This window comes from Sus scrofa, chromosome 13 (genome assembly GCF_000003025.6).
Source record: "Sus scrofa isolate TJ Tabasco breed Duroc chromosome 13, Sscrofa11.1, whole genome shotgun sequence".
In the NCBI taxonomy this organism is placed as follows: domain Eukaryota; kingdom Metazoa; phylum Chordata; class Mammalia; order Artiodactyla; family Suidae; genus Sus; species Sus scrofa.
Window position 1 is genome coordinate 53,006,675 of NC_010455.5, and position 14,692 is coordinate 53,021,366.

Genomic DNA, 14,692 nt, shown 5'->3' on the forward strand with positions numbered 1-14,692 from the left:
GGCGTAGGCCGGTGGCTCCAGCTCCGATTTGACCCCTAGCCTGGGAACCTCCATATGCCGCGGGAGTGGCCCAAGAAATAGCAAAAAGACAAAAAAAAAAAAAAAAAATCAGTGAGATAGATACAATGGGCCTAGAAATCATACATTCATTCTAAAATAATTATTGGCCTCCTGTAATGTGTCAGTCACTGTCCCATCCATTAGAAATAGGTCCATGAGTGATCCAAAATAAAAACCCCTGCGCATAGTAGTAGGAGTGCCAGAGAATGAAGACAAAGAAAAAAAAAGTCTATATTCTGATACAAAGTAATAAAGAGAAAAAAATGCACTGGGAGCAGAACAGAATGTATTTGGCTGGGGTGGCCAAGGAAGCCTTCATAGAAGTAGTCAGGGAAATAAGCTGTGAAAATATCTGGGGATGAATGTTCTAGCCAGACAGAGCAGCAAGTACAAAGGCCCTGAGGCAGTCCTGCTCTGTTAGAGGTACAGCCAAGAAATTAGTATGGCTGGAGCAGAAGGAGAATAAGAAAAATACAACAAACTCGTGAATATAAACAAAAAAGAAGCAGACTCACGGATATCAAATACAAACCAGAGGTTAACTTGTTGGGGGTGGAGTGGTGGAGAAACACAGCAGGAGGGGAATAAGAGGTTCCAACTGTTAGGCATAAAATTAGCTACAAGGATGTAGTGTACAACATGGGGAATATAGCCAATATTTTATAATGACTACAAAGAGAATATAACCTTCAAAAATTATGAATCACTATATTTTACACTTGTAACTTAGGTAATATTGTACAGCAACTATACATCAATTAAAAAAATAAACATAATAAAATAATTAAAAATTTAAAAAATAGGAAGCTCCCATTGTGGCTCAGCAGTAAGAAGCCCAACCACTATCCAACAAGTCGTGGGTTTGATCCCTGGCCCTGTTCAGCGGGTTAAGGATCTGGCATTGCTGTGTGCTGTGGTATAGGTTGCAGACGCAGCTTGGATCCCAAGTTGCTGTGGCTGTGGCAAAGGCTGGCACCTGCAGCTCCAAGCTCTGATTCGACCCCTAACCTGGGAACTCCCATATGATGCATCTGCAGCCCTAAAAAAGAAAAAAAAAATTACAATAGTAAAAATGTTTATCTAAATAAATAAATAAAAGTTTAAAAAAGAAAGAGGGCAGCACAGGTGAAAGGGAGGTGACAGCCAGATTGCATAAGCACATCGTGGGCCACTGGAAACCTTTGGCTTTACTCTTAAGTGAGATGAAAGCTTCTGCAGGGTTTGAGTAAATAAATGATATGGTCTAATCATGATCACAAATGCATTATGTGAGAAATCTGAACAGAGCAGGGATGTCTGGCTACAATGTTCTTGGGAGGGCCCGGCTATGCTTCCAATACCCGAAAAGGCTGTGTGTGTGGAGCCATCCCCTGACTGTGAGGAGAAACATCTGGACCAGTACCACCAGAATGGCGGCTGCAGGGTGTCAGGTTTCAGCTCAGTTGTTACTCTGGACATCTGCTCTGTCGCAGACTCCCCTTCCCCTCAGCACTCACTCCCAAGAAATCCACAGGTGATGGGGCACTCAGCACCAAACATTTAGTGGCACCTCTTGATTTTGCCTCTCTGGTGTCTCTTGTGGCAACTGCTATCCCAAACAATTCACAGTGGCCTTAGAGAGAACTCCAAACATAAACAAGCTCTTTCTGCCCAGTTTTTAAGATCGTTGGGTCCTGGTGTCAGAAAGAGTGAGTCTTAAAGGTACCCACCGTGTGATCATAACCCCATCTATATGACATGACCCCTTCCTTCCAGTGAGGGCCTGCATGAGAAGTGAGATCCCTCCTGTGTGTTCAAAGGAAAGCACTGTTGAGACTTCTCTCATCTCCAAAAGGAGCCACATGTCCACTGAATATGTTTTTTTGCCTGCTAATTTTCAACATGACCCACATATGGTCCTTGAACTCATGGAATGTGAGAGCAGACAGGGACCTCTCTATTTATCTCACAGGAATGCCACCACAATTGCCAGTTCTGATGGATTGGGATTGACTACCTGGAGGTCTCTGATGAAAAGTGGGTAGAGGAGTTCTCCTCTTGGCTCAGCAGAAATGAATCTGACTAGTATCCATGAAGACGCAGGTTTCATCTCTAGCCTTGCTCTGGGTTAAGGATCCGGCATTGCCATGAGCTATGGCACAGGTTGCAGACTCAGCTCAGATCTGGCATTGCTATGGCTATGGTGTGGGCAAGCAGCTACAGCTCCCATTCAACCCCTAGCCTGGGAACCTCCATACACCACAACCCTAAAAATACACCCACACACACACAAATGTGGTGGGATTTGCAAGGAAACCTGGTAAGTGATAGGAGGTGACTGGCACAAGTACCCTTAAATCATACTGCTGTATTTAACCTAACCCCCTGTGCACTACAGATCAGAAAACCAAAGCTTTTACCCTCCCCATGGTAAGGGAAGCCACCTGTGGAAACCTTGACAAAGGGAAGGGAAACCTTGACAAAGACCTGAGTTCAGATGCACTGTAATTCATCTACCTTGGTCAAATATGGCTCCAGGTTTTGGCTCACGTAACACTTAGGGACAACTTTAGGAATAGGTGTTTACCTGTATGGCTTCACATACCTGAAAGGCTCCAACACCCTAACCAAAGGTGTTGTCCAATCTCTGTCCAACCCCCAAATTCCACAACTTTGCCACTAATAAATTTCAAGTTTCTCCTTTGAATTAAAACGTTAATAATCCCTGGATAGAGGCAAAAGGAAATGATTTAAGTCTTGTCTCTCTTAGAATGAATGATATTATTAGATACCTTCCAGAAAAAAAAAATTCTTTCTTTAATGGTGTCATTTAAATTTAAAGAAAGATCACTAAAAAAAAAAAAAACAAAAACAGTTCCACCCAAGGTGGATGGATGAGGATTAAGCAGTAAGGACACCGAGCTACTGAAGTGGAAAGGAGGGAACAGGAGGAAGAGGTTGTCTGGAGGCAATGCAAAGTGACTCTGACACACCCTACACTTCAGCAGAGCCAGGCCTGTTCACATCATTTAGTGTCAAATGGCTAAGTGATTTGCATCTTCTAAAGGAAGAACTATGTTAGGTTCAAATTATCTTTTACTGTCTAATAATGGACAAGTCATTGTACTTTTAAAAAGGCAAGCAAAAATTACAGCCAGATGTTATCATTCTGCCTTTACATTTCAAGATTGTTATGAAAACACCTTCTCCCCATCAGTCAACATCTTTATCTTTTCCCATTTTGGTGGTACTTAGAAATGCAGGTGTCCAGAGAACCAGATAGTTAAGATCAATGAGGAAACAGGGCCAGCCTAAAGATGATCAAGGACAACAAACCCTCTGCATCAGGAAAACAATAGAGAAGGGTGAGGACTGGGGCATTTGGACAGACCATGCCCACTTCAAGAGAGCAGCTACACAATTCCTTCCCATTGTGGGACTGAGGGCCTAAACACCAGGCCATCCACTTCCTTCTCAGCACAGTCAGAAACATGTAGCTTGTTGCATGCAATATCCTGATTTTTAAATGTTGACATTTAACTTTTTAAAAAACTGAACAATATGCAAGCTGATCATAGACAACTTTGGCCAAGTTTGTCTTACTGGCAACCACTTTGCTATCTTCGCTTTAAGGCAGGGGTTGACAAACTAGAGCCCAATTTTGTAAATAAAGTTCATTCATTTGTGCATTGCCTTTCATTGCTTTTATGCTAATATCAGCAGAGTTGAGTTGAGCATGTTTGAGATCATATGGCCCACAATGAAATGGATAGACTCCCCCAGGATGTCTGATCTTTCCCAGCAGATCAGCTGGCCACTTTTGTTAAATGAATGAAGGAGGAGGGGGCTGAAACAACTTTCAATGGCATGCTTATACCACATATGAGCAACAAAATTGATGATTTTGCCATCACAAACAGAATAATCAGTTTGAATCCTAAGCAACCATGAAATAGCACAACAGAGGCTTTGTGTGGAGACTCTCAGCATCTGAAGCAGAAACACCAATGTTAGAATCCCACTTCTGCCACCACTAGCTATGAGGCATTTGGCTGAATATTTGATTGTTACAGCAGCAGTTGGATCATTTATAAAATGGTAATATTATTAAGTGAGAAATAATAACTCCCCTGCAAGTAATGTGCTTCAAACATCAGGCATTAACAGAAGCTTTATAAGATGCAGCCAGTAGTGCTAATGGTGGTAATAGTAACAGGATCATGCAAATTCCAAACTTAGCTGTCCAATACATTTTCTTCTTTGTTTGTTTTTGTTTTTGTTGTTTTTGGCCACCCTGTGGCATATGGAGTTCCTGGACCAGGGATCAGATCTGAGCCCAAGTTGTGACAGCTGAGGCAACACCAGATCTTAAACCCACTGTGCTGGATGGGGCATCAAACTTGCATCCTGGCACTGCAGAGACACTGCCAATCCTGCTATGCTGCAGTGTAAACTTCCTAACACATTTTCTTTTTCTTTCTTTTTTTTTTTAGGGCCCTACCTGCAACCTATGGAAGTTCCCAAGCTAGGGTTGAATCTGAGCTGAAGCTGCAAGCCTACGCCACAGCTACAGCAATGGGGGATCCAAACCGCATCTGCAACCTACACTGCAGCTGTGGTAATGCTGGGTCCTTAATGCACTGATCGAGGCCAGGGATTGAACCCTCATCCTCATGGATATTAGTTGAGTTCTCAACCTGCTGAGCCACAGTGGGAACTCCTCCAACACATTTTCCTTCTCTTAGATTTTCTTTGCTAGGAAAAATAATTCTGAGATTCTTGATGTTTCAATAAAAACAAAGAAAATTCCCTGCTTTAAGACTTAATTCATTATTACAGAGCCTGGGGAATGAGTTTCTTCACTGTAAGTGCTCAGGAAATGGGCAGAGTGAGTGTTTAATACATGCTGATTGATTTGTTTTGACGAATAAGTGTATGATTGGAAGGATCAAAAATAATATAGAGTCAGAAAAGTTGGAGTATAATATTTTTTCTTTGTATGCTTTCTTTAGAAATTGTCACCAAGTAGAATTAAATTAGACCAGTCCCAACTGTGAGATTACCTGCAAGAAGACTGACTTTCTTCAACAGTCAATGCAATGAAATAAACATGTGGGATGGGATTTAGTGAGTGAACATTCTGGACTGAGAAAAAGAAGACACCATTCAATGACCTAATGAAATGCACAGTCCGTGACTGGATTCTGGTATGAACACATCAGCTATAAAACAACATTTGGGACATTTGAAAAATTTAAATATGGACTGGGTATCAGATAATATAAGAGAATTAATATGAATGCTGTTAGCTTCAATAATAATATTATGGTTCTTTCAGTTTTAGGATACATAATGAAATATTTAGGGTTAAGGTGTGGTAATGACTATGAATTATTTTTAAACACTTCAATCAAAAATTTAAAGGAAGAGGAGTTCCTGTTGTGGCTCAGTGGAAAAGAATCTGACTGGTATCCATGAGGACGCAGGTTCAATCCCTGGCCCCACTCAGTGGGTTAAGGATCTGGTGTTTCCTGAGCTGTGGTGTAGGTTGAAGATGTGGCTCGGATCTGGCCTTGCTGTGGCTGTGGTGTGGGTGACGGCTACAGCTTTGATTAGACCCCTAGCCTGGGAACCTCCATATGCCTTGGGTGAGGCCCTAAAAAGACAAAAAAAAAAAAAAAAGGAAAAGAAAAGTACAAATGCAGGGAGCAGGGAAAATTTAACAACTGTTAAATCTAGGTTATGGGTATATTAATCTCTCTACATTTCTGATGTTTATAATTTTACATGAAAATGTAAAAAACATTAATAAAAGGTATCTCTTTCCTGAGTTCTTAAGGATGCTGGATTATATTTATTATATTTGGAAAATGTGTCTATGGTTGGGCTGCCCTTTCATCTCAAAAGCAGAAAAGGCATCATTTCCATTAAACTCTAGGCATTTTAGTACCAAAAAAGAAAGAAACAATGCAGTGGCACTAAAAGATTACTTTCCAAGTATTAGTTTGTTATATGCTGCTGTAACAAATTCCATAAACTTGGTGGTTTAAAACAAGATGAACTTCGAAACATAGAATTCTATAGGTAAGAGGTCTGATACAGCTTTTTTTCTGAACTAAAATCATGGTGTCAACACCTGGAGGGTCTAGATGCCACCAGCATTCTTTGGCTCAACAGCCCCTTCTTCATCTTCAAAACCAGCAACCTTGAATCTTTGACCTTTTCTCTATTATCACATCTCTCCCTCATTTCATCTAGGAAAGATTCTCCACTCTTAAGGATCCATACAATGAGACGGGTCCACAGGGATAATCCAGGATAATCTCTCTAATCTCAAAGTCCATAGTCTTAATCATATCTGCAAAGTCCACTTCATAGGGAGGAGTAATGTATTCACAGCTTTCATGATTAGCATGTGAACATATCTGAGAAAAGGCTTTGCTCTTCCTATCTCAAACACTGTTAAACATAATCATGCATGCTATCATGGGTAGCGGGAGTAGGTATATATAAAAAATAATGGTGGCAGCAACAGCTCCCATTCCTTAAGCACCTACAATATGCCAAGCATGGGCTAGGAGCTCTACATGCATTTTCTCATAATCCTAATGAGGCCATGAGGTTCATCAGATTCACAGATAAGGAAATCCCAGTTCTGTGAGGTTGTGATTTTTGCCAAAGTGGGAGCTTAAATTCAGGTCAATCTGATCCTAAAGGTCAACTTCAATACCTCCCAACTATTTTCCTGTCTCTGATGCCTTAAGCACCTTCCTACATCTCTCTCTCTCTCTCTCTCTCTTTTTTTTTTTGTCTTTTTAGGGCCACGCCCTTGGCATACGGAGGTTCCCAGGCCATGGGTTGATTTGGAGCTGTAGCCGCCTGCCTATACCAGAGCAACAGCAACGTGGGATCTGAGCCATGTCTGTGACCTACACCATAGCTCACAGCAATGCTAGATCCTTAACCCACTGAGCAAGGCCAGGGATTGAACCTGCATCCTCATGGATGCTAGTCAGGTTTGTTAACCAGGAGCCATGATGGGAACTCCTTTCCTACACACCCAGCACTTTAATTGATGCTGCTGGCCCACTGATGGGTTAAATTTCAATTATCAATCTATTTTATCTTTTTCACTTCTTTTACTTTTTTTTTCATTTCTTTTTAAAAAAACAATTTCCACTTCCCCTTAGATTTCTTCTGGAGCAAACCCTCCCAAATCCTTAAGCCAATATTGTGACCAGTCTGAGACAAGTCACTTAGGCAAACTTGTCAGGGCATGTGTCACTTATAAAACACTTAATTTGGAAATCAAGGTGGTAGTGGACAAAACACCTTCAAAATGGGGATTTTATCAGAAAATCTTGGTTAACCTGATGTATAGCACAGGGAACTATATCCAATCACTTGTGACAGAACATGATGGAAGACAATATGAGAAAAATAATGTGTGTGTGTATATATTTATAAATATGTATGACTGGGTCCATTTGCTATACAACAGAAATTGGAACAACACTATAAATCAACTATACTTTAATTAAAATTAAAAAAGAAGATATTGGTTAAGAGCCCTCATAAAAAGAAATCTATTGATAAAGAGCCAGTGCCTCCTGAGATGGGCTCAGTGAGCTTGTTGCTCTTGTGGTTAATTAGGAGGAGGATCAGAGACAACTTGGTTGGTTAGTTGTTTCAAATGAACAAGTTAGAGTCACCACCTGCTCATCTAGAACAACCTCAGCCTCTAGGGCATTTGATATTTCTGGTCAAACTCCCTCCTTGCCCCCTCCAGGTCAGCAAAATGAAGTTACACTAAAGTACCCTCCGATATAGACTTTGTATAGTACCCTAAAAAGCATGAAACTAATTCTCATATGAATCTTGACTTCCAAATGATTTATAGCAACTATAGCCGACCTTGAGTTCAAGTTTTTACAGTTATTTTATCTAACAAGCCGTCCATTAGAGAGCTTGGTATAGGATTCATACTGCTAGTTAGAAATTTTTTTCTTGAAGTCATGAGACTGAAATTCTAAGTTGCTTCTATTTGTCCATTAGAGGAAATCTCTTTATACCATTTCTCCAAAGTGCATTTAAACCAAAATCATGATATCACCACCTCTCATCCTAAAATCACACAGACGGGGAGATGGGTCATTTGTAGATCTAACCCTCTGTATTATCAATTTGTTTTCTCCTGTCTTCCTTTTCCAGCAACACACAGACTTTTGTCAAGCCAAACTCAAGATAAGTCACGCATGAACAGTTCATCATCTGGGGGAAATGGAACAAATTTCAATGAAATAAATAGTTTGGTAACTCAGACGCCATCATTTCACATGTACATTGTGTTCATCTCGTAAATGCCACAGCCCTCTGGTTGGCCAACTGGCTCTGGAAAATTACAAAGAAAGCTCCAACTCTTAAAGGCTGGTAAGCACCTCTTAATTTAATTTAAGGTTTTTTTTTTTTTCCCTTTATGGAATAGGAATAGTATAAACACAAGATGGGAGCACTTAGCGCTTCTTTTAGCATCATCTTTCTGGAGCTGAGAGGGCTGCCCAGGGCCTTCACACGTAGCCGCCTCTTTGGTCTCCAACTCAGTTCTTCTCAAGACATTTTTAGGGCCTCCTCCAGAGGCTCAGGCCCAAACAGATGTCCCTCTCGCCCCCACTTCAAACTAGTATGGCATAAAGAAACACAAGAGAGAAGAAAGGGGGGAGAAAAAAAGCTTTGGTAACCATGTGTCACAGCATAGAAAGTGGTTCATATATTAAGGGAAAGTCAAAATGAAAAACCAGAAAATATGTAGCTAGTTCATGAGACTCCTGAAAAACAGCTGTTAGCAACTTCTCAGCTGAACCAAGGAGATATGAAGCTTAGAGGATCAGATTGATGATAACATGACAAACTTGAACACCCAAAGACAGAGCTGCTCAGCCTCGACAATACTGATTGACATTTCAGTGGATCAGACTTTGTTCAGGGAGCTATACCACGTGCTGTAGGCAGGGGTTAGAGGCCCTGACCTCTAACCCCTCACCACTCATAGCACTGCCTTTGTGGCAACCAAAAGGGTCTCCACAGTTGTTCCCTGGGTGCAAAAATCACTCCCAAGTAAGAACTTTTTGTTTTGTTTTGTTTTGTTTTTCAGGGCCGCACTTGTGCCATATGGAATTTCCCAGGCTAGGGGTCGAATTTGAGCTGCAGCTGTCAGCCTACACCACAGCCACAGCCACACCAGATCCCTAACCCGTTGAGCGAGGCCAGGGATCGAACCCTCATGCTCATGGATACCAGTTAGGTTCGTAACCCATTGAGCCACCATGGGAACTCCCCAATGAGAACTTTTGCCTTAAGGTATAAATTTGGATCACAGACTGTCCCAACTTATAGTGGTTCCACTTTAACAATTTTTCAACTTTACAATGGGGCAAAAGTGATATGCAATTCAGTAGAAACTTCAAATTGTGAATTGTGATCTTGTTTTCCCAGGCTAGCAGTATTCTCTTGTGAAGCTGGGCAGCTACAGCTCTCAGTCAGCTGCACAATCGTGAGGGTAAACCACCAATTTACCCATACAACCACTGTTTTCTACTTTCAATACAGTATCCAATAAATTAGATGATATTCAACACTTTATGAGGGAATTCCTACTGTGGCTCAGTGGTAATGAGCCCACCTAGTACCCATGAGGACAAGGGTTCAATACCTGACCTTGGTCAGTAGGTTAAAGATCTGGCACTGCCGTGAACTGTGGTGTAGGTTGCAGATGTGGCATGGATCCCACATCACTGTGGCTGTGATGTAAGCTGGCAGCTGCAGCTCTGATTTGACCCCTAGCCTGGGAACTTCCTTATGCTGTGGGTGTGGCCCCCCCCCAAATAAACCACTTTATGATAACATAGGCTTCGTGTTAGGTGAGTTTGCTCAACTGTAGGCCAGTGTATGTGTTTTCCGTAAGTTTAATGGATCCTTAATGTACTGATTGAGGCCAGGGATCAAACCTGCATCCTCATGGATACTAGTTGGGTTCTTAACCTGCTGAACCACAACAGGAACTCTTCAACTTAATGGTATTTTCAAATTGTGATGACTTTATGGGAACATAAACCCACCAGAAGTTAGGAAGATCTGTCTATTTGATGTTCAACCTAACAGGCTTCTTGGGATCCTCCAGACGGGTTAGCTAGATTTTATAAATTCAAATCTCAGGATATTTACATACAGAGAGTACCAAGAGCAATTATGTAGCCCAGGCACATCAATTTTATAGATTAGGAAATCGAGGCCCCAAAACAGAGGGACTGTCTAACAGAGGTACTCCATTTAAGGGCCATCTAGGCTTTGGTACTGCTTAAACAACAAAAGAAACGAAAACCCATCACCAGATGCATATATAAGCAATCAGGATTGAGCTAGGGGGTGGGTCTACATGGGATGCACTTTAAACCAGAGCCTCTGAAGAGCTGCCAGTGGTTCCAGAGCCTGTGTGGATGACTTCTAGATGACCTTCATGAAAACTGTTCACTAGGATCTATTTGTGACTAAGAAGGGCCAACCCCTTTCTCTGAAAATCCTGGCTCTCAAAGATACCTTGGGTTGGAGTTCACACTGTGGTGCAATGGGATCAACAGCATCTCTGCAGTGCTAGGATACAGGTTTGATCCCCAGCCCGGCACAGTGGGTTGAAGGAGCCAGCATTACTGCAGCTGCAGTGTAAGGTTGCAACGGCAGCTCACATCTGATCCCTGGCCCGGGTACTCCACAGGCTGTGGCCAAAAAAGATACTCTTGGTCAAGCAAAGACTCCTCCTCCTTCCATCATCAGTGCATCAGTTAGGAGAAGGTCTGAGTATTCCTGAGCACTAAGAGCAGCAGACTTGCTGAAATGCAGGATTTAAGCCTAAGTGGGGCAGATATGTGTTTGCAGCAACTTGATTTGCACAGGAACAACATTCTGCAAGGAAAATCAGGCATACAAATCTCACCCTGGTTTGGCAGGCCTGACACTGCTGAAATGAACACATTGAATGCTTCCTCTGGCTCTCAGCTCCCAGAACTCCTTCCTGCAATCCACTCCACTCCCCCAGCCCACCCGGAGACTCATATCCGCTCCTCCTGAGGACTCCTCTTAGCAACTGCTAATCCCACTACGGGCCCAGACACCCGAGGACAACAAGCAGCACCTAGTTGTGGAGGATCCTCCCGATCCTGGCGCCTCAGCAAACGGATGCCAACCCTGTGCATTCCCAGTGGCTCTCCATCTGCCTGGTTTCCTGGAGCTGCTGTTGTGGACAGCTGTTGTTTTTGCCTACCAGACCAATGGCCCCCCACTTTCTGGTGACAATATCCTGGTTTTGGGTTTCTTTTTTTCTTTTTTGGGGGGGGGTCACATCCGCGGCATATGGAGGTTCCCAAGCTAGGGGTTGAATCTGAGCTGTAGCCCCAGCCTATGCCACAGACATAGCAACTCAGGATCCAAGCCGAGTCTGCAATCTATAGCACAGCTCACGGCAACGCCAGATCCTTAACCCACTGAGCAAGGCCAGGGATTGAACCTGCGTCCTCATGGATGCTAGTCAGATTTGTTAACTGCTGAGCCACGATGGGAACTCTTGGTTTTTGGTTTCTTTTCTAAGGACCTGCTCCTCACACTCCTAGTCCTCAGGGTGCAACCCCCTACCCCAGATGTGGGGTCAGAGCTCAGGGCTGGCTCAGCAGAGACCTGTGACTCTCTGGTCTCAGACATTGGTTCAAAGGTGGGCAAATGGGGATATTGGGACCAAGAGAGTGGATTCCAGGTGGGTTGGCATTTCTGTTGAAAGAGACTGACTCTTGTAACAAATACAGCAGAGAGGACAGGGCCTGGCCTGGGGGAACAGGGGGAGCCATCTAAGATGCCTACATTGGATAGAGAGAAGCTACGAGATGGAGAGACCATGACCCAGACCCATGGGCTGGCTTGAGCTTCCAATCTGGCTCTGTCTTAAGCCACCAACCTTATTCTGGACTCTTGACTTCCTTGAACCAGCTAATTCCTTTTTAAAACATTTTTTCATTAAAATTTTTTTTCTTATGGCCACACTGTGGCATATGGAAGTTTCCAGGCTAGGAGTCAAATCAAAGCTGCAGCTGCCGGCCTGCACCACAGGCACAACAACAGTGGATGCGAGCTGTGTTAGCAATCTATGCCACAGCTTGTGGCAGCACTTGATCCTTTTATCCACTGAGCAGGGCCAGGGGTGGAACCCGCATCCTCACAGAGACAAAGTTGGGTCTTTAATCTGCTAAGCCACAAGGGTATTCCCAGTTATTTCCCTGAAGCTTAAATCAATGAGGAGTAAGCTCCTACCCTGGCCGTGGAAGCAGTCCCTGCAAGTCCTGTAGGAGATGCAGGGCTTCTCTGATAATCATTTGCCATTCACCAAATTCACTGCACATTTCCAATCATCCTTTCCTTGGGATTCCCCAAAAAGCTATCTAAAAATCTTGACTACTTATTGTCCCTTATCCTTAGGTGGACATTTCAAGCTTGCTGTAATCTGGTGTGTCACCTGCGCCATCCTTTCCCCAGTCCCTCCCCTCTGGTAGCAAACTTGCCTAAAGCCTCCTCAGACTCCTCCCCTACAGGTCCCCTGTGGCCTCACCCATCCTCTCTTTGTCCCAGGGTTTTGCCAGTCTTATGGTCTCTGCTCAAATGTCACCCCTTCCATCAAGTCTTCTGTGAACCACTGGCTCAGCACCATGGCTCCCTCACCTGAACTCCAGAGGCTTGTTGCCTATGCATCCCTTGGCACAGGTGAAGTGTGTTGCACGGTGAAGACCCACAGCAGGCGTTCAAGAACATGCTATTATTACCAGCAAAGTCACCTTCATACCTACTTCCCTGTAGCACTAAAAAGGCATATCGTTGAATGAATAAGATCACGTATGGCTATTTTGCCATTGTTTCATTAAAAATAGGCTGTCTTTACAGAATAGACTTGTGGTTGCCAAGAGGGAGGGAGTGGGATGAACTGGGAGTTTGCAGTGAGGAGATGCAAACTATTACACGTTTAGAATGAATAAGCAATGAGGTCCTACTGTAAAGCACAGGGAACTATATCCAGTCTCTTGGGATAGAATACGGAGGAACATAATATAAGAAAGGGAATATGTCATTTTGCTGTACAGCAGAAATTGGTACAACATTGTAAACCAACTATACTTCAACTTAAAAAAAAGGCTTCCACTGGCGAAAAAAAAAAAAAACCAAAACAAAATATAGGCTATGTCTGTACACGGCCACTAGGAAAACCATGAGCTGGAGGCACAGAATCAGCTATAAGGACTCTGCCTGCATCTGAGATGAAGTGGGAAGTTTGGGTAAAGTGAGATGTAAATAAAGTGCGGAGATTGGGGCCCAGGCTTTGGAGACAACGGGATTTGGGTTTAGATCCTGGCTTTGCTGCTGTTGTAGGATCTTGAGCCAGTTTCTCAGCATCCAAAGTTTGTTTCTTTGTTGGTAAATTGGGGTTTTGAGAACACATCTCACAGGGCGCCCAGGAGGTGTAAACATTCCAGCACAGGTGAAGCATTTCGCTCATTCTGTGACAAGCAGCATGTGTTCATGAAGCAGCAGCCAAAGGAAAATGTCTGAGACTCCATATCCTGTGCAAGACAATGCCTGCTTGCCCTTCCTGCCTCGCCGGTCCCCCTAGTGAGGGTTATATCACCAGGTGCTTATTTGTTTTTCATCTCTTCATAGGTTGGGAAATGTCAGTCTTCCATCTCAGGTAAGATATATTGCTCTCTTGCTTCTCTCTGGAAATTACTATTTAAAAATTCTTTCTGGGAGTTCTTGTCGTGGCTCAGTGGTAACAAACCCAACTAGTAATCATGAGGATGTGGGTTCAATCCCTGATCTTGCTCATTGTGTTAAGGATCCAGCATCACCGTAAGCTGAGGCGTAGGTCGCACACACCACTCTCATCTGGCATTGCTTGGCTGTGGTGTAGCCCGGCAGCTGCAGCTCTAACTCGACCCATAGCCTGGGAACCTCTATATGCCACAGGTGGGGCCCCTCTCCCCACCAAAAAATTCTATCATCCTTTTACTTTCTTTACACCCTGATGCTGACCCTGAGCATGTTCTCCTAGGACACCCACTGTCAGGACACCCACTCTCCTCAACTCATTTGCCGCTCGCCAATCTTGGTACCTAATTCTACATGAGAAAGATCAATGGGAAAAATCGTGACTGTCCTTCCATGGTGCCTGGTCCGGAGATGGTAATCCAAGAATATTTCTGTCCTTCCTTCCCTTGCTGATGGTCAGACAACAATTATTGACCAAGTGTCCTGTCAGTACCAGGGACTGTGCTGGGTGCAGGCATCCATGGTGAGCCAGACAGGCATGTGTTTCGGTCTTCACCCTCTTCGAGTCTGCAAGGCTCCTTTTCTGTAAATGGAAGGACAAATGAAGACTGGAACTTCACCAGCGCTCTTCTGCCCCTGCCATCTCCTTCTTTATTAAAATTGCAACACAAGGAAGAAAAACAACCACCCTTCCTCCAAGAAGGAGCTCGTAATTACCTGCCCCAGTCACTGGGAGGTGAATATGTTCATTGCTTTTTAATTATATTGGCCTTATTGTTTCATAAGAAAATAAAACACC

General features: G+C 43.4%; 1 long non-coding RNA gene across 3 annotated transcripts; it reads left to right on the top strand.

Moving 5' to 3' along the window:
- Positions 4,669–14,437, top strand: LOC106505648. Of its 3 annotated transcripts, XR_001300254.2 has the most exons (4): positions 4,669–5,246; positions 8,251–8,469; positions 13,786–13,813; positions 14,177–14,437. It is a non-coding gene; the product is annotated as an uncharacterized LOC106505648 (long non-coding RNA). The 3 variants fall into 3 exon arrangements; XR_002338012.1 differs by lacking the exon at positions 14,177–14,437 and having other exon boundaries at positions 13,786–13,971; XR_001300253.2 differs by lacking the exons at positions 13,786–13,813; positions 14,177–14,437 and adding an exon at positions 12,706–13,091.